Below are 21,128 nucleotides of genomic sequence, written 5' to 3'. Positions count from 1 at the left end.
GCTGCAACTGGACACAAAACATGAAGCTCACCGACCCGATCCCTAGAGGCCAATGCCAACAGAAAAAGAGCCTCAGAGAAACAAACCTGAACCGAAGGGGCCTCAACAAACCGTGGAGAAGAAAAAAAAAAAGAGCACTCTGTCCAATGACAGGACGGCTCAGGCGGCGCATGAACAGGCCGCAGGCGAAACGACGCATGAGACAGATTGTGAAACGGCACAGATGTAACACCAATACAGAATGCAAGCTGAAAAGGCTCCGCCAGCGCTGCACAATACGAGGCGACAGTGTGGGGGTAGATGACGGCCCCTAACCTCCACAAGAAAAGGACAAAGACCACGCCAACAAACACAGCTACCTAAGAAGGGACAGAAGAAAAAAGAAAGACTGCAAAAAAAAAAACTGCCGCCAAGAAGAAGCACGCAGGTCAACAGCACATCAACGAAGCCACCCGACTACCAACAGGTGAGAGACCCGAGGCAGAACCGAACCAGCCCCGCCATGGGCCAATCGAGCCCAGGAAGAGGTGGAGCCGCGGTTAGATCTCGGGTGTGACCACGGAGCCAGCAGAGCCGGAAACCCAAGCCGGCAAAGGAGGAGATGGAACATCTGCCGTACAGAAAAACATCCCAACGCCAGCGAGCCCGCCAGGAGATCAGAGACGACAGTCCCAACGCGAGACTCTAGAGAAGGGACACCGAGAGACTGTGAAAATGCCAGCAGGAAGGGCAAGCCAGGAAATCAGGAACCCAAACGTGGCAACAGGAGATCCAAAAGGTACAAACACACAACCATGTGTAGGATAAAATGAGAAAACGGAAAAACACAAGAAAAGACCAGAAGAAAAGCTCCAGCACCAACGCCCAGGGACAAGAGCGTAGCAGGAAGATAAGGAACGAAGAAGGCAAGTAGCAAATGAAATAAAAGGACACGACCAACAACACAGAGCCACTGGGCATGTCCCAACAAGCCTCGCCAACAACACAGAGTTGTGCGACACGTCCCAACACAAGACAAAAAGGAAAAAGGTGCAAAGGTATGCAACCAGACCAGTACCCGAACCAAGGAGTACGAGCTACGAGGATATGATTACCACATTTAAGATTCTCAAAGGAATTGAGAAGATAGAGAAAGACCGACTACGGAACCCTAGGGGCACTCGCACCAGGGGACACCGGTGGAATGAGAGCCCAAATGAGGCATAGAGACATGGGAAAGAAGTAGAGCAGTGTCAGAGTAGTAGGAAAGCGGAACGCATAAGGAAGAGATGTGGTGGAGGATCACACCACACACAGCTTCAAGCGCAGATACGATAGAGCCCAGCAGGCTCAGGAACCTGCACATGAGCGAATGACTGGTGAGAAGCGGGACCAAAAAGCCAAAGCTCAACTCCCGCAAACACAACTATGGAAGTACAACTAGGTAAGAACTGTACAGAGAATCCAATGTATATGGAAGGGCTGAGCAAGGCACTGCAAGACGGGCAAGGAATGAGTGACCCAGATAGGACCCCGAAAACCGGGGCTGTGACCCTCCTGGCAACCATTAACTCAGACGAACAAGGAAATGCCTAACAACCAATCCCCAACACGCAACCACAGTATGAAAACTGCAGCAAAATGTCACCTCAGAACATCCTGACATGTACTCCCTAACATATACCTCCACCACTGTACCTTGTAACCTGGTGGAGGTGGGGCCCCTAGCTGGACTCAAGCATGGGTTGGACATACATAAGAGTGGGACTGGATGGGTAGAAATAGGAGTTGCCTCGTATGGCCCAATAAGTCTTCTGCAGTCACCCGTGTTCTGATGTTATTATATTCGTATCCAAAAACCACGAACCAGTGCCTGGCCGAAAGAGATGCCAGACCGCATAAACTCACCTGCAAAACGTAGGCACGAACGTATCACGACACAACGTAACCGAGAAGATTCCGCGAGCACCGCTAGTGGAAGAATGGCAGTGCCCCTCACCCAAACACAGGGAAAACTCAGCGTCTTCCCCATAGCAACAATCTAGAATACCCCAGAAGCTATGGGGCACGGACTGAAGAATTGAGAGGAGTGAGGGGCGAAACGTCCGAGAGACAAAGAACGCAGGACCTCAGCACATGTGCACACCGCCCACATCAAAACAAACAACCACGGCGCATGCACAGCAGGGATACAAGATGTGGGTTGCTAGAAGTCACGAGCTGAAGAAAGAAACTACGAATGTGACTAGAAAAAACAGACAAAATAGTGATGTTAACGACCGAATCACAGATGAGAGTACACAGGGCAGCTGCCAACCATAGTCGAAAAGAGCAGAAAGAAGTGAAAAGAAACAAAGCACAGCTTCCCATTTGGGCTACAAGGAGCCCAATCGGGCTACAAGAAGTTAAATCTGGCAACCCTGTGCAGCACAAAACAGTGCACGGAGAGAAGAGACAAACACGAAAGAACGAAACAGGACCGAAAACCGAGAAGCTCGGCGAAGAACCAAAAAGCCCCAGAAAGGACCGGAAGACGACAGACGTTCCAATAGTACGGGAAGAAAGAAAACCTTCCCGATCCTTCTAGAACATAAAGAAGCAAGCGTGAAGCACTAAGGCACAGAAGGCAAAGTCGCATCCGAGACCAAAAGCCATGCAGAACCTCGAGAAGAGGAGACTATGATGGTGAAGGCCCGTCCCAAGAAGAAGGGTGGAGAAACGTACCCACCGACAGGACGGAACCGACGGATCTAAGGGACAAGGAACCGATCCCGGGGAGGGGCCGACCCCTAAAAACATGTACAGAGAGGGGGCGGGGAGAAAAACCCCACTCCTCTTAACCGCAAGCCACGCCCAGAGGGTAGAAAAACCCAGGCGGGGTCTAATGTCAGCCCCGGGAACCCACAAGGCAGGTCCCGGGGCCGAGCCGTTCCCCCAAAGCCCCAGCCTCAAGAAAAGCCAGGGCAGCCGGACAACTACTAAGGAAGGGAGCCCACTGGCAGACTCATACAACACGGCTGGAGGAACAGGCTCGAATGCCCCGTCACTACCCTGGAAGGGGAATTCCCCGAGACCGCCCGAGTCTCAAGACCACCACAGGGGAAGAACAGGAGGGCGCAGAAGAAAACAAAACTGAAGCAACCAACACCCCCAAGTCCCGTCACACCAACGGAAATGGGGTAGTGTCGGGGCTTCCAGGGAGCAAACTACCTAGTGCGTTGCCACCAGCGAAACGCCACATGCAACGCCCATGCTGCCTGTACCCGCATAAGACAGGGTAACCGAGTCACAAACAAGCAACAACACTCGAAGGACTATGGGCCGAAGGTGCCACCGACCCCACAGGCAGCAGACGGAGGCAAAGACAGTGAGAGTCACCCTGAGACAAGGGAACAGAGCAACCCTCGAACTTGCACAAAGTAAGTAAGTTAGTAACGCTTGCACAAAGCGAGAAAGGACTCAGGGATCACATCCAATGAACCCACGCGCCCCCTTGGGGATTCCTAGGGTCTGAGCATTTACGGAATTCATGTCCAGGTAATCCCAGGCAGGGTACTGCTAACCGGCGCCCAAGTCTACCAAACAACCTTCTAAGAACTGAACCCCGGGACGTGTACACTCACGGGGACCTAGCAGGGGGAACCACCGGAAGAATACTCAGTACGCAGGGGGCAAGAAACAAGACACACCCCCCACCAGGCAGATAAACAAAAGAAAAAGAAAACCCCGCAAGAGATCAGCGTACCCAGACGGAACAGAGCCGGGCGCTATGATTGGTGAAAACAAGCTGAGCAGTATCCTGTGCCCCAGTCATAGCAAAACTGCCCTTCACCCTAAGGCGAACAAGAGAAACAGAACACCCCAGCACACAAAGGGCAGCCGAAAAAAACAGTAAACGGCCTAGCAAAGGCAGAACCCAAGGAACTTGGGGAAGTTAACCCCAAGCCCCAAGGGCAGTACTTACAGGGCACCTAAGGAAGGAAACCCTAGGCACATACTGCCCGAGTACTGGGGAATCACTCCCAGCTCACGCACCACCTAGAAGACAGTCACCACACTCTAGGTACAGTGCTGAAACAACCACTGGAGCCGGAGCACACGACCGTTACCTAGAGCATCAGCCTCAGAACTTAAAGGTGGATAGCTGGGCGGGGGTCTGGGGCTCCCCTTTCCCCCTCCCGGGAAGGGGGGAGCTGCGCAGACAGCAGCGCGGCGACGTGTGACATCATGCTTATTTGCTCGTTTCTTTTTGGGGAGTTCTATCGACTTGTTCAGCTTTCGGTAGCAATTTTTACCAGAATAGGGGGTTTCTGGGACGCTTACCTTTCTGGGTACCTGACCCGGTCGATGGCAGACATAGAATGTTTCCAACCACACGGGGGTTTCTATAGGTCATTACTCCCATGCCTCTCTGAGGGGGGGCCAGATTCTGGCTCGTGGTCCCCGGTAGGGCCACAGAACTCCATACACATGACTGATGCCAATGTCTGACTTTAGCATATCAGTCTAGATAAGCTCCGGGGAGCCGAAGGGGCTTTCCCCAAGATATAATGAAATTTGGTGAAAGGTACATGACAACTGACTAGTTCATATGGTAAGTGACCTAACTCTTCGACTGCACGCATCCCATCATATGATAGGGTGAGTAATTATGTTCAGATTTCGTGGGCACCATTTTTGGGTGTGAAGGCTATAGTTCAGAGTGAGCCACCAAGGCTGGTGCATGCAACACCAGCTAACAGCATTGTTGTTCAACTTGTGACCACAGCATCGCTAAAAAATGAATAAATATTTATGAAACTGCTATTATTTTGCGTTGGCAGTATTACAGAAGAGCCTGACTGTGATAAACACTGTGAATAATGTTCAGATATCAGTGAACACAATGCTGTTTATGATGTTCAAAGCACTAGGCAGGTAGCCACAGCACTCAGCCATTATTTGGTCCATGTAAGCATCTTCAAACGACAGCTCATGTTCCTTTACAAAATAAACTTTGGGAAAATTATTCGAGTTCGAGCTAGTTTGAAGTGTTGATAATTTTCTTACAAATTCTTGAGGTTTAGGTTTTTTGAGCCCAACAGTTGTATTGGTTCATTGACTGTCTGGATGCTTTCTCAGTGGGAGTGGCAGAGTATCACCCTCTCTCTGCATCTTGTGAGAGGGCGACATTCTGGTCCACGGTAGGATAAACAGAACTCTGCAACTGATGTGTATTAGTAAGTGGAAGCACTCTCAGCGAAATACCTTCAGACAGCCACAAGGAGCTTCCCCCATCAAAGTCCTTATTTCCTTTGAAATTTCAGGAGCATCCAATAAGACAGAGCATCCTATTACCCAGAAAATATACCTTGATACCTGCTTGATGGGGATCTGGGAATTGTTCTACTGTCACATTAACCCTTAACCCTTAAGCTGCGCATGGCATACAAATGCGACCAAGGATGCCGGCTACGATTGAAATCGCCCGTAGCTACACTTGGTTCACTTCAGCTTCCGCAGGGCTCATGTAAACAGACACCATTTAAAACAAAAATCGTGGGCAACATTCTCCGGTGTGAGAGCCACAGTACTGTATGAGCAACCAAGGCTGGTGCACGCAGCATGAGCTAACAGCGCAGGTGTTCATCTTATGACCGCAGCATCGCCTAAAAAGTAAAAATAAATATGTAACTGCTATTATTTATTGATGACAGCATTACAGAGGACCCCTGACGGTGATAAAAATGACCAGGATTGTGAAAAATAGCAGGATTGTTGTGATAATTAGCACCGTGGTAAGAGAAATGCTGCGGTAGGGAAGGAGGTAGCGTCGTCTGCTGGCTCTGTGTGGCTTACTGTTGTCTGCACTCACCATACCAGCTTAGTGGTTCGCTATGGTGAACACAAATGTAGATACTTAAATATAACGTGTTTATTAGTGAATAACAGCAAAAAGGTTATGTTGGGAGTAAGCATTTTTGTGAGTCATCTGCATGACTTGTTTATTATATAAATATATCACACTACAGACTATTGAATAATATTACTGCAAAAACAAAAAGCTTTGAATGTAATGAGGCTTCCCAGAGCTATCCATGCTGATATGCTAATGTCAAACTTTGGCATCAATCATGTGTATGGAGTTCTGTGGGCCTACTGGGACCACGAGCCAGAACCTGGCCCCCCTCACAGAGGCACGAGGAGGAATGGCCTATAGAAACCCCCATGTGGTTGGAAGCATTCTATGTCTGCCATCGACCAGGTTGGGCACCCAGAAAGGTAAGCGTCCCAAAACAAACACCCCAAACCCTGGTAAAAATTGCTACAAAAAGCCGAACAATTGGATAGAACTCCCCAAACAGACATGAGCAAACGAGTATGACGTCACACATTGCTGCGCCGCCGTCTACGCAGCTCCCCCTCCTACTGTTAGGTATCAGGGTGAAAGAAACTATGCCCATTGTTTCTCGCCGGCGCCTGGGATAGAACCCGGGACCACAGGATCATGCGTCAAGTGTTCTGCCCGTTCAGCCACCGGCTCCCATGCAGGAGCCTCCGGGACTCACCCAGAAAATTGTGTTTCATTAGATTCAACGCTGGTTTTCTGCGGGGAGCCCCGTCAGCTCTCCGGTGCTACCAACCCAAAGACAAAAACAAGAGGGACCTAACCCGGGAGGTGGAAGTCGCTCACTCCCTTGAGGTTACCTTGAGGTTACCTTGAGGTGCTTCCGGGGCTTAGCGTCCCCGCGGCCCGGTCGTCGACAAGGCCTCCTGGTTGCCGGACTGATCAACCAGGCTGTTGGACGCGGCTGATCGCAGCCTGACGTACGAGTCACAGCCTGGTTGATCAGGTATCCTTTGGAGGTGCTTATCCAGTTCTCTCTTGAACACTGTGAGGGGTCGGCCAGTTATGCCCCTTATGTGTAGTGGAAGCGTATTGAACAGTCTCGGACCTCTGATGTTGATAGAGTTCTCTCTCAGAGTACCAGTTGCACCTCTGTTTTTCGACGGGGGTATTCTGCACATCCTGCCATGTCTTCTGGTCTCATGTGATGTTATTTCTGTGTGCAGGTTTGGGACCAGCCCCTCTAATATTTTCCACGTGTAAATTATTATGTACCTCTCCCGCCTGCGCTCAAGGGAGTACAGTTTTAGGCTCTTTAGTCGGTCCCAATAGTTTAGATGTTTTACTGAGTGGATTCTAGCAGTAAAGGATCTCTGCACGCTCTCCAGGTCAGTAATTTCTCCAGCTTTGAAAGGTGCTGTCATTGTGCAGCAGTACTCCACTCTAGAGAGTGGAGTACTCCCCAACACAAAGCAGAGATAAAAACTGCAACTGCCAATCCAAGGCCACACAGGCCCAACAAGGCCCAGGAACTTCAACAAAGGAACGCATAGCCAACTTACGGACAACTTGGGCACGGAGATAGACAGCAGGCTGGCAGGACCGAACCATCCCGCGGACGACCCGAGGGAACCACACCCTGTAACAGGGAAGAAAGGAAACTGGAACAACCCAAAGTGTGACCCCGATCATGGCAGCCGTGGCTTGCAAAGAACTGTGAATCGCCGCAACCGAACATAACACATGATGCACCCCTGGCCAGACCAACCGAGCATCAACAACCCATGGACCCTTCTGGAAACCAGCTGTGTTAGTTATCGCCAAAAAAGGAAACGGCTGCAAGCGAACAAACCTATCAGGAGAATAAAAAGAGCCAAAACCCAAGCGCCGGAGGAGAGCGTGAAGCACCCCGACCTGACCCCCAGAGGCCAACGCTAACAAGAAAAGAGCCTTGGAAAAATAATCCAGAACTGAAGGGGCCACAGCAAACCGAGGAGAAGAAAAGAGAACACCCAATCCAAGAACCAGGATGGCTCAAGCGCCACAAGAGCAGGCCGGAGGTAAATCACGGTAAAGACAGCTCGCGAATTGGTGCAGAGGTAACACCAAAACCAAAGCAACCTGGAGCGGCTCCACCAGCGCTGTACGAGACAAGGCGACAGTATGTGGCAAGATGACGGCCTAAACCTCCACAAGAAAAGGACAAGACCACTCCACCAAATGCAGCAAACCTACAGAGGGACATAAAGAAAAAGGAAGGACCGACAAAAAAACCCACACCGCCGCTGAGACGAAGCACTCAGGTGGGACACCATCAATGAAGCCTCCTGATTACCAAAATATGGTGAGAGACTTGAGGCAGAACTGAACCAGTCCTGCCATGGACAGATCGAGCATAGGAAGAGGCAAAGCAGCGGGAAAACCCCGAGTGCAAACACCGAGCAAAGAGAGCCGGAAACCTGAACCCGGCAAGGAACCAGATGGATCCAGATGGAAGAAAAAGATTAGAAAAACAGCCCAAGCACCAGCAGCTAGGGACAGAAGCGTAGAAGGAAGATGAGAAACGAAGAAAATAGGCAGCAACCGGGAACGAAAGGGACATGGCCAACTACACACAGAACCCAGGAAGGAACCTGTACACCAGGTGATTGACAGTTGAGAGGCTGGACCAAAGAGCCAGAGCTCAACCCCCGCAAGCACAAATAGGTGAGTACAAATAGGTGAGTACAGAGAAGCCAATGTATATGGAAGGGCTCAGCCAGGCACTGCACGACGGTCAGGGAATGAGTGTCCAAAATAAGACCACGAAAGACGGGGCCATGCCCCACTGTGTAACAAAGAACACAGACGAACGAGGAAGGCAACAGAAAGATGCACGCAATGGGCCAAACAAAACACCACAACCAGCCCCTAGCACTCCACGAACCATCGCCTGGCCGAAAGAACGCCCGACCACATAAACTCACCTGCCGAGCATAGGCACGAACGTGTCACGACACATCTGAACCGAGAATATTCCGGAACCACCGCTAGTGGAAGAAGGCCAGAGCCTCACATGCAGGAGAAGAGAGGGGAAGAGGCGAATGCAGCACCCCACACCCATATGCAGAGAGAACTAAGTGTCTTCCCCATACTGGTAACCCAGAACACCCCCAGTATCAATGGGGCCCAGACAGGAGAGATAAAAGAGCGAGAGAGGCGAAGCACCCGAGAGAAAAAGGATGTGGAACACCAACTCTCGTGAATACCGTCCATAACAAAACAAACTCCCACGGTACATGCGCAGGACGCAGGAGGTCCGAACTGCACAACCCGCTCGGTGGGGCAGGTGCCTACTAGGAGTATTTAAGGAATATTAGCAGTGCCGAGACAGAGCACAGAAAAAAAATACAATTACAAATGAACGAGACAGTACCGAAAACCAAGAAGAAACACGGAAGAGGACCACTGAGTCCTTAAAAGGACTGGAGGTAAGCCTCATCGGAAGATGACAGACGTTCTAATAATACGGGAAAATTCGAAGACCTTCCCGAACCTTCGAGATCCTACAGAAGCAAGCACAAAATCACGAAGGCTCATAAAGGCACAGTCGCACCCGAGACAAAAGGTCACACAGAACCCCGATACGAAGGGGAACATGACCCCAACATGACGGAGAAGTCCTGAAGAAGAAGGGTGAGAAAAACGGAGAAGAGTGCCCACCGATAGGACGAAACCGATGGACCCGAAGGGACAGGGACCAAACCTGGGGAGGGCTCGACGCCCAACAACTCATACGCAGAGGGGGGGGGGGGAAGAAATAAACCCACTCCCCTTAACTGTAAGCCCTGCTCAGAGGGGAGAAAAACACCGGTGGGGTCCAACGAGGTTCGAGGTCCCCCAAGTAAGCCCCTCCCAAGCCTCGGGAATCTTCACGGCAGGCCCCGGGGCCGAGCCGTCTCCCCAAAGCCCAAGCCTCACAAGAAAAAGCTGGGGCAGCCGGATAAATACTAAGGAAGGGAGCCCACTGGCAGATTCATACAACACGATTGAAGGAACAGGCTCAAATGCCTCTGTCGTAAACCCGGAAGGGGAAATCCCCGAGACCGCCAGAGTCTCAAGACCATCGAATCCCCACCCTGACCCCGAACCCACAGACGGTGAGAATCTGGATGCAGGGAGGAAGGTGGGGAACCGGACGAACCACAAAGACAGAGGAAAGACAAGGGGGCGCGGACGGAAACAAAACCGAAGCGACCAACACCCCCCAAGCCCTGTCACAACAACCAAAATGGGGCAGCCTCGGGGCTTCCGGGAAGCAATCAACCTAGTGCGTTACAACCACCTGAACCCAATGTACAATGCTCGTGCTGCCTGCACCCACATAAGCAGCATAAGACTGGGTAACAGTCACAAACAAGCAACAAAACTCACAGGACTCTGGGTCGAAGGTGCCACCGACGCGAAATTCAGCAAACGGAGGCAAAAACCAGTGAAAGTCACCCTGAGACAAGGGGACAGAGCAACCCTCGAACTCGCACAAAGCAAGTGAGGACTCAGGGGTCACATCCATCAGACCCACGCGCCCCCGTTCGGATTCCCAGGGTCTTGAGACTGAACTCACGCTCAGGGAACCCCAGGCAGGGTACTGCTAACCGGCGTCCAAGTCTACCAAACAACTTTCTAAGAACTGAACCCCCCGGGATGTGTACACTCAAGGGGACCAAGCAGTGGGTACCACCAGAAGAGAAGAGAACTCTGTACTTAAGGGACAATAACCAAGGCAGAATTCCCCATCAGGCAGGCAAACAAAAAGAAAAAGAAAATCCCCCAAGAGGACAGCGTACCCAGGTGGAACAGAGCCGGCTGCTATGAACAGTGAAAACAAGCAGTGCAGTACCCTGCGCCCCTTACCAGTGCGAACTGCCCCTTACCCTAAGGCGATCTAAGGAGACAGAACACCCTAGCACACAAAGGGCGGCCGAAAACCAAGAAGTAAACGGCCTAGCAGATGCAGAACCCAAGGAACTTGTTGAAGGTGGCCCCAAGCCCCAAGGGCAGTACTTACTGGGCACCTAGGGAGGGAAGCCCTAGGCACATGCAGCCCGAGTAGCGAAGAATCACTCCTGGCTCACGCATCACCCAGAAAACAGTCGTCACACATAAGGCACAGTGCTGAAACAATCACTGGAGCCAGAGCACACGCCCTTCGCCTATAGTATCAGCCTCAGAACTGGGGCGTGGATGGCCGGCGCGGGGGTCTGGGGCTCCCTCTTCTCCCCTCCCGGGGAGGGGGGAGCTGTGCAGACGGTGGTGCGGCGATGTGTGACATCATACTCATTTGCTCGTTTCTGTTTGGGAAGTTTTATCCACTTGTTCGGCTTTTTGTAGCAATTTTCACCAGAATAGGGGGCTTGTTTAGGGACTCCTACCTTTCTGGATGCCTAACCTGGTCGATGGCAGATATAGAATGCTTCCAACCACACGAGGATTTCTATAGGCTATTGTTCCTCGTGCCTCTGTAAGGAGGCCAGGTTCTGGCTACCAAATGTCGAACAAGTGGACCGAACTCCCCAATGAAAATTAGCAAACGAGCATGACGTCATCACGTTGCTGTACCGCTGTCTGCGCAACCATCCCCCTTCCCTCCCCAGGAGGGGAAAGGGGAAGCCCCAGACCCTCGCACCGGAGATCCAACCGCGGCAATTCTTAGGCTGGAATGTCAAAAACACGCGAAAACACCGCCGACCAGAGGGAGGGATGCCTCTGGGTCTCACCCAGAAAATGGTGCTCCATTACATTCAACGCTGCTTTTCTGGGTGGAGCCCAGTCGGCTCCCCGGAGCTAACTACCCAAAGACAAGGAAAAACATAGGGACTTACCCAGGAGGTGGTTAGTCCTCATTCTTCAACGCGAAGTTGAGACAACTGGCTGCAACTGCTAACCCAATGCAACTCAGGCCCTACTAAGTCCATGGACACTGACAAGGTAGCGAGCGGCCAGGACCCTGTTCGACCTCCAAAAACCCGTGCCCGAATGTCAACCCAAAACATGTTGCCAAAGACAGCAGCCAGAGCAGCAAACTTACGAACGTCGTAGACTCGGGGATAGACCGCAAGCTGGCTAGACTTAATAATCCTGTGGACGACCTGGGAGACCCGTGCCCAGGAGCAGGGAAGGAGGAAAACTGGGTCAACCCAAAGTGCATCCCCGGCCACCAAAGCCGTGGCGCGCAAATAATGGCGGAGAGCCACAACCGGACAAAAGACATAATGCACCCCCAACCTGACCAACCAAGCATCAACAACCCAAGGACCCCTCCAGAAAGCAGCAGTCTCATTCTTCACCAGAAAAGAAGGAGACGGCTGCAACCGAACAAACCTACCACCAAGACCCAAGGACCAGAAACTCCTGTGCCAAGGGAGAGCATGACGCTCCCCAACCATACCACCAGAGGTCAATGCCAACAGAAAAAGAGCCTTAGAAAAACAATCCTGAACCGAAGGGGCCACAATAAATCAAGGAGAAGAGAGAAAAGAGAGCACCCAGTCCAAAGACCAGGATGGCTCAGGAGGCGCATGAGTAGGCCAGATGTGAAACAACGGACGAGACAGCTTGTGGAATGGGGCAGAGGTAACATCAATACCGAATGCAAGCTGGAGTGGCTTCAACTCCACCGCATGATACGAGTGATAGTATTCGGCATAAGATGACTGTCCTGGAACAACGACGAAAAAAGGAAGGACAAGACAACCTTATCAGAGACTGAAGTACACCTACGCAGTGATAGGTAAAACTGGAAGGACCGCCAGGAAACTTTATACAGCCGCCGAGACGAAGCACGCAGGTGGAAGACCAATAACGAACCCACCTGCGCCCCATACAAGTGATGATAGACTCGAGTCAGAAACTCCAGATGCGAAGACTCGAGAAGAAGAACGAACCAGCCTCATACTGGGCTGGACCGATCTGCTGAAAGAGGAGGAGCCATGGGAAGACCCTCGGGTTCGGACACCGAGCAAGCAGAGCCTGAATGTTGGCTGGGCCGGCCAACAAGGAGCCAGAAGGACAACTCTCCCGCGATTGTGAGTTCCCGTGGTGAACAAGCGAACCAGAACTCTGAGCAAAAGCTGAACTGGTGGAAAGAGGTACAGGTAACTCCACCTGGCCCAGTCCTGCCTGAAGGCATCGGCCCCCGACTGCGAGGCCATTGAGGAAGGGCGCCACAAATACCTGAAGACGCCTCAACAACGTCAATGCTAAGAGATCCACTTCCGGAGGCCTGAATGTCTGGCAGAGCCAACTGAACGAGTTGGCCTTGACCATCCATTCTGTGGACAAGAGAATAAACCGGAACAGGCCGTCCGCCAGGACATTAGACACCCCCCCAAATGTGAACTGCCAGGAGAGTCAAACCCTGAGAACTAAGCAGACGAGTCACCTGAAGCGACCAGCTCCAAAGAGTCAAGGACCACATGGAACCTCCTCGGTTCAGGCAATGAACCACGGGGAAACAGTCTGAATGGAGCCGGAGCATCGATCCGTGAGCAACCCGAATCCTCTGGAGCGACATCCACACAGCCACGAACTCCCGCACCGTGCTGTGAGTCCGACGGATCCCACTGTCCCTGGCTGGCCTGGTGAACACTGGTCACAAATCCCCAGACATGAGACGATGCGTCCGTGAACACATCGAGCGAGGGCTAAGGTAAAGGCCAAGGCACTGAACCCCCCCCAAAAAAACAAAGAGGAAGCCGGTGATGCAGCAACCAACGTAAAGCCCCTGGAGACTGAACCCAGTGGTCGCAAGAGAGGCGGAAGGGACATCCATGAAGGAACCAGAACAGCCGACAAAGCCACACCTGACCTGGCGGGTAGACCATCATGGCAAAATTCAGGCTCCTTCATACACCCTTGAGCAACTGCCACGTGACTCGAGAACCCCCTCAGGAACAGCCGAAGGCACGAACGCAGGTGAAGCAGAGCCGCCGGAGGAAGAGACAAGGAAGCGGTCTGAGCGTCCCACACAAGACCCAGCCAAGATCAAACCTGAGAGGGAACCAGATGGGACTTCCACCAGTTCACCAGGAACTCGAACCCAGCGAGCTGGGAAAGAACCAAATCCCTGGCGACCAGACATGGGGACTGGCTGAGATCCCAAACCAACCAGTCGTCGAGGTAGGCCAGAACCTGAACACCCAACAGATGCAGGCAGTTCACCATGACCCGAGTAAGGTGTGTGAAAAGCGAGGGGCCAGATTCAAGCCAAATTGAAGGTAACGAAAGCGGTAACCTTGACGCCCTACAACAAAACCGAGTCAGTCCCTGAACTCGGATGAATCAGGACGTGCCAATTGGCATCCTTAAGGTCCAGGAACACCATCCAAACGCCTGGCTCCAACAAAAGACAGACCTGGGACAGAGTAGTCATCTGAAAGAGGGGCAATAAACCCATCAACGGGTTCAGACGGGACAAGTCCAGGATGACCCGGAGGTCCGCGCAATCCCGTTTCGGGACCGGAAACAGGTGGGAAACCCACCTGAGAGACGAGGTCGTTTTGACCATGCCCAAGCAAACTCACCTCAAGATGACTCGACAGAGAGCAGAAGAGGCCTACCCTGCCAGACCAGAACCCCCCGAAGAAGCAAGTACCGCCTGCCGATTTGTGAGTTGAGAAGCAAAAAACAGCAAAGCTACATCCCGCAGGAGCGGCGCGAACAGCTTCAACAATGCAGATGACACGCACTGCCGAGGGCAACGCACCAAACCCAGAGGCGGCCCCCAGGTTCCTCCACATCCAACTCAAGCCAATCCAAGGACAGCTCGAGGAGGGAGAAGAAATGCAGGCAGAAGCCAGAAGGCCAATTGTACGCAAATCCTCAACGACCAATGCAGCTAAAATGGGAAGGAACCTGCATTTGAGCCAAGGGCAGCCAAGTACTGAGCAGTAATGACACAGCGGAGTTAGGTCCCAAGGTGACTTGTGGAAGGTGGCCCCAAGCCCCAAGGGCAGTACTTACAGGGCACCTAGGGAAAGAAATCCTAGGAGCAATGCAGCCCGAATACCATAGAATATTAATCCTGCCTCACACACAACCTGTAGAGAAAGACCACGAAACAAGGCACAGTAACTGAAAGCAAAACTGGAGACCCAGCCACCTGACCAGCCAATATCACATCAGCAGAGAACTGCCGATTGGATCATCGATGTGAGGGTCTGGCGCTCCTCCTTCCCTCTCCCGGAAAAGGAAGGGGGTGGGGGTAGGAACTGCGCAGATAGCGGCGCAGCAACGTGATGACTTCATGCTCGTTTGCTAATTTTCATTGGGGGAGTTCTATCCACTCGTTCGGCTTTCGGTAGCAATATTTTCACCAGAATAGGGGTTTGTTTTGGGGGTGCCTACCTTTTTGGGTGCCAGATCTGGGCAATGGCAAACATAGAATGCTCCCACCACAGAGGGGGGGGGGGTTCTATAGGCCATTGCTCCTTGTGCCTCTCTGAGGGGGGCCAGGTTCAGGCTCGTGGTCCCAAGAACTCCATGCACTTTGATTGATGCTAGAAAGCTAATAGTTACATATCACATTAATCAGCACATTGATCATCATTATTGCAAGTATTTCACAGCACATCAGGCTAAAAACAAACTCCAAAATAGCACCTGTTGCTATATTTTGCCATCAGTCTACAACCAAAATGTTAGATCACTTGGTAAACATCTTGACGATTTATATGTATTACTCACAGCACTAGGTACTAACTTATCGTTCATTATTTTAACAGAAACTTGGCTAAATAAAGACTATATACCCAACTCTACAACTTAGCTGGTTATAAAGCCATTCATAACTGTAGGCCAAATAAAAAAGGTGGTGGCACAGCTATATATTACCGAGATACATTTATCTGCAACAGTGCTATTAGTGACAGAGATGACTACTGTGAATATACTTTGCTCAGTTTACAATTAAGTCCCTTAAATCCTCTTTGACTATTGGAGCCATCTATAGATTTCCCAATACTAACATAGCTTCTTTCTCAGACAACCTAAGGAATCTTATTATAAACAACAATCTCAACAAAAACCACATCATTCTGGGAGGAGACTTTAATATTGACCTGGGTCAACAAAATTGCTCTCAAGTTGACTATTTCCTTAACAGCATGAACTCCTGTATGCTAATCCCCACAATCACCAAACCTACCCGAGTCACTCAAACATCAGCCACTACCTTGGACCACATATGGACAAACATAACAGCTCCCCTTGTATCTGGTATAATCTACGACAGAACAACTGACCACTATCTTACCTTTCTCATAACGAACATGGACATAACACCACCAAAAAGCAAGAAACTTTCATTTAGGCTACACAGTGAATCAGCTTTAGGCAATCTTACAGATGCACTTCGCAATATTAACTGGGATTCTGAATTCAATAATACCCAGGATATAAATTCATTAGCTAACCTCTTTCGCTCCAAAACTCTTAGCCTCTACAACCTTCATTGTCCCCTTCTTACCAAGCAAGTAACTGACATAAGATTAAACAATCCATGGCTCACAAGTGGCATTCTCAACTCAATCAACAAGAAACATGAATATGAAAAGAAACTTAGGATTGGCCTAGTTTCAAAGGAAGTAGCTAAAAGGTACTCATAAATGCTTACCAGTATCATAAGAAAGGCAAATCTTGCATATTATGTGAATAGATTCAATGAAGCAAAAGGCAACATGAAAAGCACTTGGAAAACAATCTCTAGTATCCTAGGAACTAAACAACACTCACATAACCAAATAAAACTCTACAAGGATGGGGATATACCGTCAACTGATTTAGAAATAGCAAGTGAATTTAATAGTTTCTTTTCATCGGTTGGTGCTAATCTTGCCAGTAAAATCCCACAGACTCAGACACATATTAACACATATCTCTCAGGCAGCTATCCAAACTCTCTTCTCCTTTCACTAATCAGCCCGGCAGATGTTGTGTCCATCATACACTCTCTAAAAACCAAGGCAGGGAACACCAGTGAAATTCCGTCCATTGTAAACGAGAGCGCCTCCCATGCCCTTGCCCCACCCATAGCCCTACTGTTCAACAAATCTATAGAGTGTCCAACCTTCCCTGATATCCTCAAAAAAAAGCAAGAGTAACGCCAGTCCATAAAGGAGGCAATCCGGCGGACATAAACAATTATAGACCAATATCAAATCTACCATTCTATCAAAAATATTTGAAAAAATTATTTACAAACAGCTCTATTCCTACATCGTAAAATTCGACATACTCATCCCCTGCCAGTTTGGCTTCCGGTCCCAAAAGAGCACCAACGATGCAATCATTAGTCTCCTTGACGTAATCTACTCAGCCCTTGACAAAAATGAGTTTCCGATTGGACTCTTCATTGACCTAAGAAAAGCCTTTGATACTGTTAATCACAACTACCTCTTACTTAAACTCCATCATTATGGAATCCGAGGCCTTGCCCTTGACTACATCCGATCCTATCTTAGTGACAGACACCAATATGTAACCATCAATGACACACCTTCTTCCAATCTACCAATTACCGTTGGAGTGCCACAGGGCAGTATCTTAGGACCTCTTCTATTTCTTATATATATATAAACGATCTGCCTAATGTCTCTAATATTCTCATACCTATATTGTTTGCTGACGATACTACCCATATCTATTCAGACCTCAACCCACATACACTAAATAATGTTGTGAATAATAAATTAAAAAAAGTCCACTTATGGATGTCAACGAACAAACTAACATTAAACATCGAAAAGACTTCCTTCATCTTTTTTGGGTGTAAGTAAGTAATTATCAAAAGAAGGCACCAAACCGGGAAGGCTATGTAGCACCATCAAATGCGCAAAATAATTAGAGGGCGCTAAATATCACCAAGGATGCCAATACGAGAACAAAAACGCATAAGGTGAACAATATCAAAAGTATCCGAGTCACCAAGAATTCTATTGAGGGACAGGTGACCGCGAGGGGCGGTCGGAAAGCAAGACACACGCTCGTCCTGGAAGTCAGGACATTCAAGAAGGACATGCACCACCGTAAGAGGGACAATGCAACTAGGACAATAAGGAGCATGGCGGCGCTCCATCAAGTGACCATGGGTTAAGCGAGTATGGCCAATACGCAACCTCGCCAGAGCTGTTTCCCACCACCAGTTACGGTGGAAGGAGGACGGCCACGAGGAAACATAACATTTAAGAGTACGTAGTTTGTTACCAGTAACAGACAACCAAGAAGCCTGCCAACGGGTAAGGATAGAGGAATGGATAACCGGGTAAAAGTCGGAATACGGAATACCTTTACGAGAGATGGGACAAGAGTGGACAGCTTCCTTGGCGGCAGCATCCGCACGCTCATTTAAAGACACACCAATATGGCTGGGAACCCAACAAAACTCAACCGACTTAAATTTACTGTGAACAAGAAACAGCCAATGCTGGATCTCGACAACTACTGGATGAACCGGATTAAAGGACCCGAGAGCCATGAGGGCACTACGAGAGTCAACAACAACTACAAAGGAAGACTGACAACGAGAAAGCAGGAGACGAAGAGCATAGAGAATAGCATAAAGCTCCGCTGTAAAGACGCTAGTCTCGGGAGGTAAGCGACACATGTAAGTGCGATCAGGAAAAACAACAGAGTAGCCAACACCGTCCGCAGACTTAGACCCATCGGTGAAGACAGAAACGGAGCGGGAGTGAGAAGAAAAGTGCTCAAGGAAAAGGCGTTTTAGAACCGTAGGAGGCGTAAAAGCTTTAGTGATACAGGTCAAGGATGTACAAAACCGCGGAAGAGGGACTCTCCACGGGGGCAAAGAATGAACAACACGTGGAGAAACATTAGAAATACGAACGAAAAGAGAGTCCTGTAGGCGAGAAAACCGGACAGAAAGAGGGAGGTGGTGAAGAGGAACAGGAACCGCAGGAGGGGTAAAAGTTACAGCACGACAGAGGCGAGAGGAAGGATGTTGTAAGGACTGCGCAAGATAGCGAAGACAGTAGCGATCACGGCGGTCTTGGAGAGACAGGAAGCCAGTGTCAACATACAAGCTAAGGACGGGAGTCGAACGAAAGGCACCAGAACTGAGGCGCAACCCAGTATGGTGCAAAGCATCAAGACGGCGAAGAGTAGAAGGAGACGCAGACGAGTAAGCAGGGCAACCATAATTGAGCTTAGACAGGACGAGAGAGGAATGTAAAGCAAGGAGAGTGCGCCTAACTGCCCCCAAGAAGTATGGGACAAGACCCGAAGGAGGGTAAGGGCCTTAAAGCACTCAACACGGAGGTAAGAGATATGGGGAGACCAAGACAAACGAGTGGCAAGGAATAACCCCAAAAGCTTCACGGAATCTTTGTACTCAAGGGGATGACCATAAAGTGACAAAGAGGGACGAAGAACGACCCGTTTCCGCGTAAAAGTCATGGCACAAGTCTTAGAAGTAGAGAACTTGAAGCCATGATCGGTGGCCCAAGACGACACGGCATCAATTGCAAGTTGAAGCCGGCGCTGAAGGAGAGGCGAATCATCACCCTGACAGCAAAGGGTAAGATCATCGACATAGAGAGCGGAGAAGACACCTGAAGGAAGAGAGGAAAGAAGACCATTGAGGGCAACCAGAAAAAGAGTAGTGCTCAGAACACTACCCTGGGGCACACCTTCGTATTGCTGAAAAGAGGCAGAGAGAGCGGTACCAAGGCGCACCCGAAAGGAACGACGAGAGAGGAAGCTGCGGAGAAAGAGAGGGAGACGACCACGAAGGCCAAAAGAATGTAGTAAAGATAGAATATGAAACCGCCAAGTGGTGTCGTAAGCCTTTTCTAGGTCAAAAAGGACGGCAACAGCGGAGGTCTTCGCAGCAAAAGCAGTACGAATATAGACCTCCAAGTTCACCAGGACATCTGTCGTGCTGCAGCACTTGCGGAAACCAAATTGAGAAGGGGAGAGGAGGTGATGGTGTTCCAGGAACCACATCAGACGAACGTTAACAATGCGTTCAAAGAGTTTGCAGACACAACTTGTGAGGGCAATAGGGCGAAAGTCCTTAGGGGAAGTACCCAGAGACCCCGGTTTGCGATCAGGGAGGACAACGGCATCGAGCCAGTCCTCAGGGACTGAGGACGACTCCCAGATCCGATTTTACAGACTCAGTAAATACTGAGACGTACACGGAGGGAGATGGCGAAGCATCTCATAATGAATACCATCGGAGCCTGCCGCCGTAGAACCGCAGAGGGCCAGGGCAGAACGAAGTTCAGAGAGAGAGAAGGGATCATTATAGGGAAGCTGAAGACGAGTGCAGAAATCTAAAGGACGAGACTCAAGGACAGGTTTACGAAGAAGGAAAGATTGGGGAAGATGAAGACCAGAGCTAACATAAGAAAAGTGGGAGCCCAGTACGGAAGCGACCTGCAACGGGTCCGCCACAAGAGTATCATGGAGGTGAAGGACCGGTGAAACATCGGGAACGAACTTACCCGCTATCTTGCGGATACGCTTCCAGATCTGGGCTAGAGAGGTTTCGGGCGTAATTGTTGAGACATAAGATGCCCAACATTCATGTTTAGCCATACGGATGGCCCTACGGGCCACCGCACTCGCTTTCCGAAAGAAAAGAAAAGAATCGGTCGTCTGCCTACGGCGGTGCCTCTTCCAGGCTGCACGCTTACAGCGGACAGCCCGAGCACAGTCCGCATTCCACCAGGGAACGCACTTCCGTGGACCCCGAGAGGAAGAACGAGGAATAGAGCGGAGGGCAGCGTTGAAGACAGTGTCATGAAAAAGGAGGAGAGCGTGAGAGAGAGGCAGAAGGAAGAGGTCAGAGAGAGCAGCACTGAAGGTAAATAGAGTCCAGTCCACCTTAGCAAACTGCCACCTAGGGAAAGAGAGGGAAGGGCGAAAAGAGAAAAAGGAAACAAGGTTGGGGAAATGATCACTACCATGGAGGTCATCAAGAACCTGCCACGTGAAATCTAAGAAGAGCAGAGAGAAAGATCAAGACAAGAAAGGGTGCGAGTCCGAGAGTCCAAATGAGTGGGCTCACCAGAATTCAGAAGAGACAGGGAAGAAGAGAGGAGAAACGGCTCAAGGAGGCGACCCCGGGTATTCGTCAGAACGTCACCCCAAAGAGAATGACGAAAATTGAAGTCACCCAGCAGGAGCACAGGCTCTGGCAAGGAGTCTAGGAGGTGTTTCAAATCAGGAAGAGAAAGTGGGACACTCGGGGGGAGATAAATGGACAAACTGTGTACCATTTCCCCACAAAGATACGAGCAGCAGAACAATGGAGAGGCGAAGG

This window comes from Procambarus clarkii, chromosome 59 (genome assembly GCF_040958095.1).
Source record: "Procambarus clarkii isolate CNS0578487 chromosome 59, FALCON_Pclarkii_2.0, whole genome shotgun sequence".
NCBI classification, from domain to species: Eukaryota; Metazoa; Arthropoda; class Malacostraca; order Decapoda; family Cambaridae; genus Procambarus; species Procambarus clarkii.
This window is presented reverse-complemented; position numbering follows the sequence as displayed.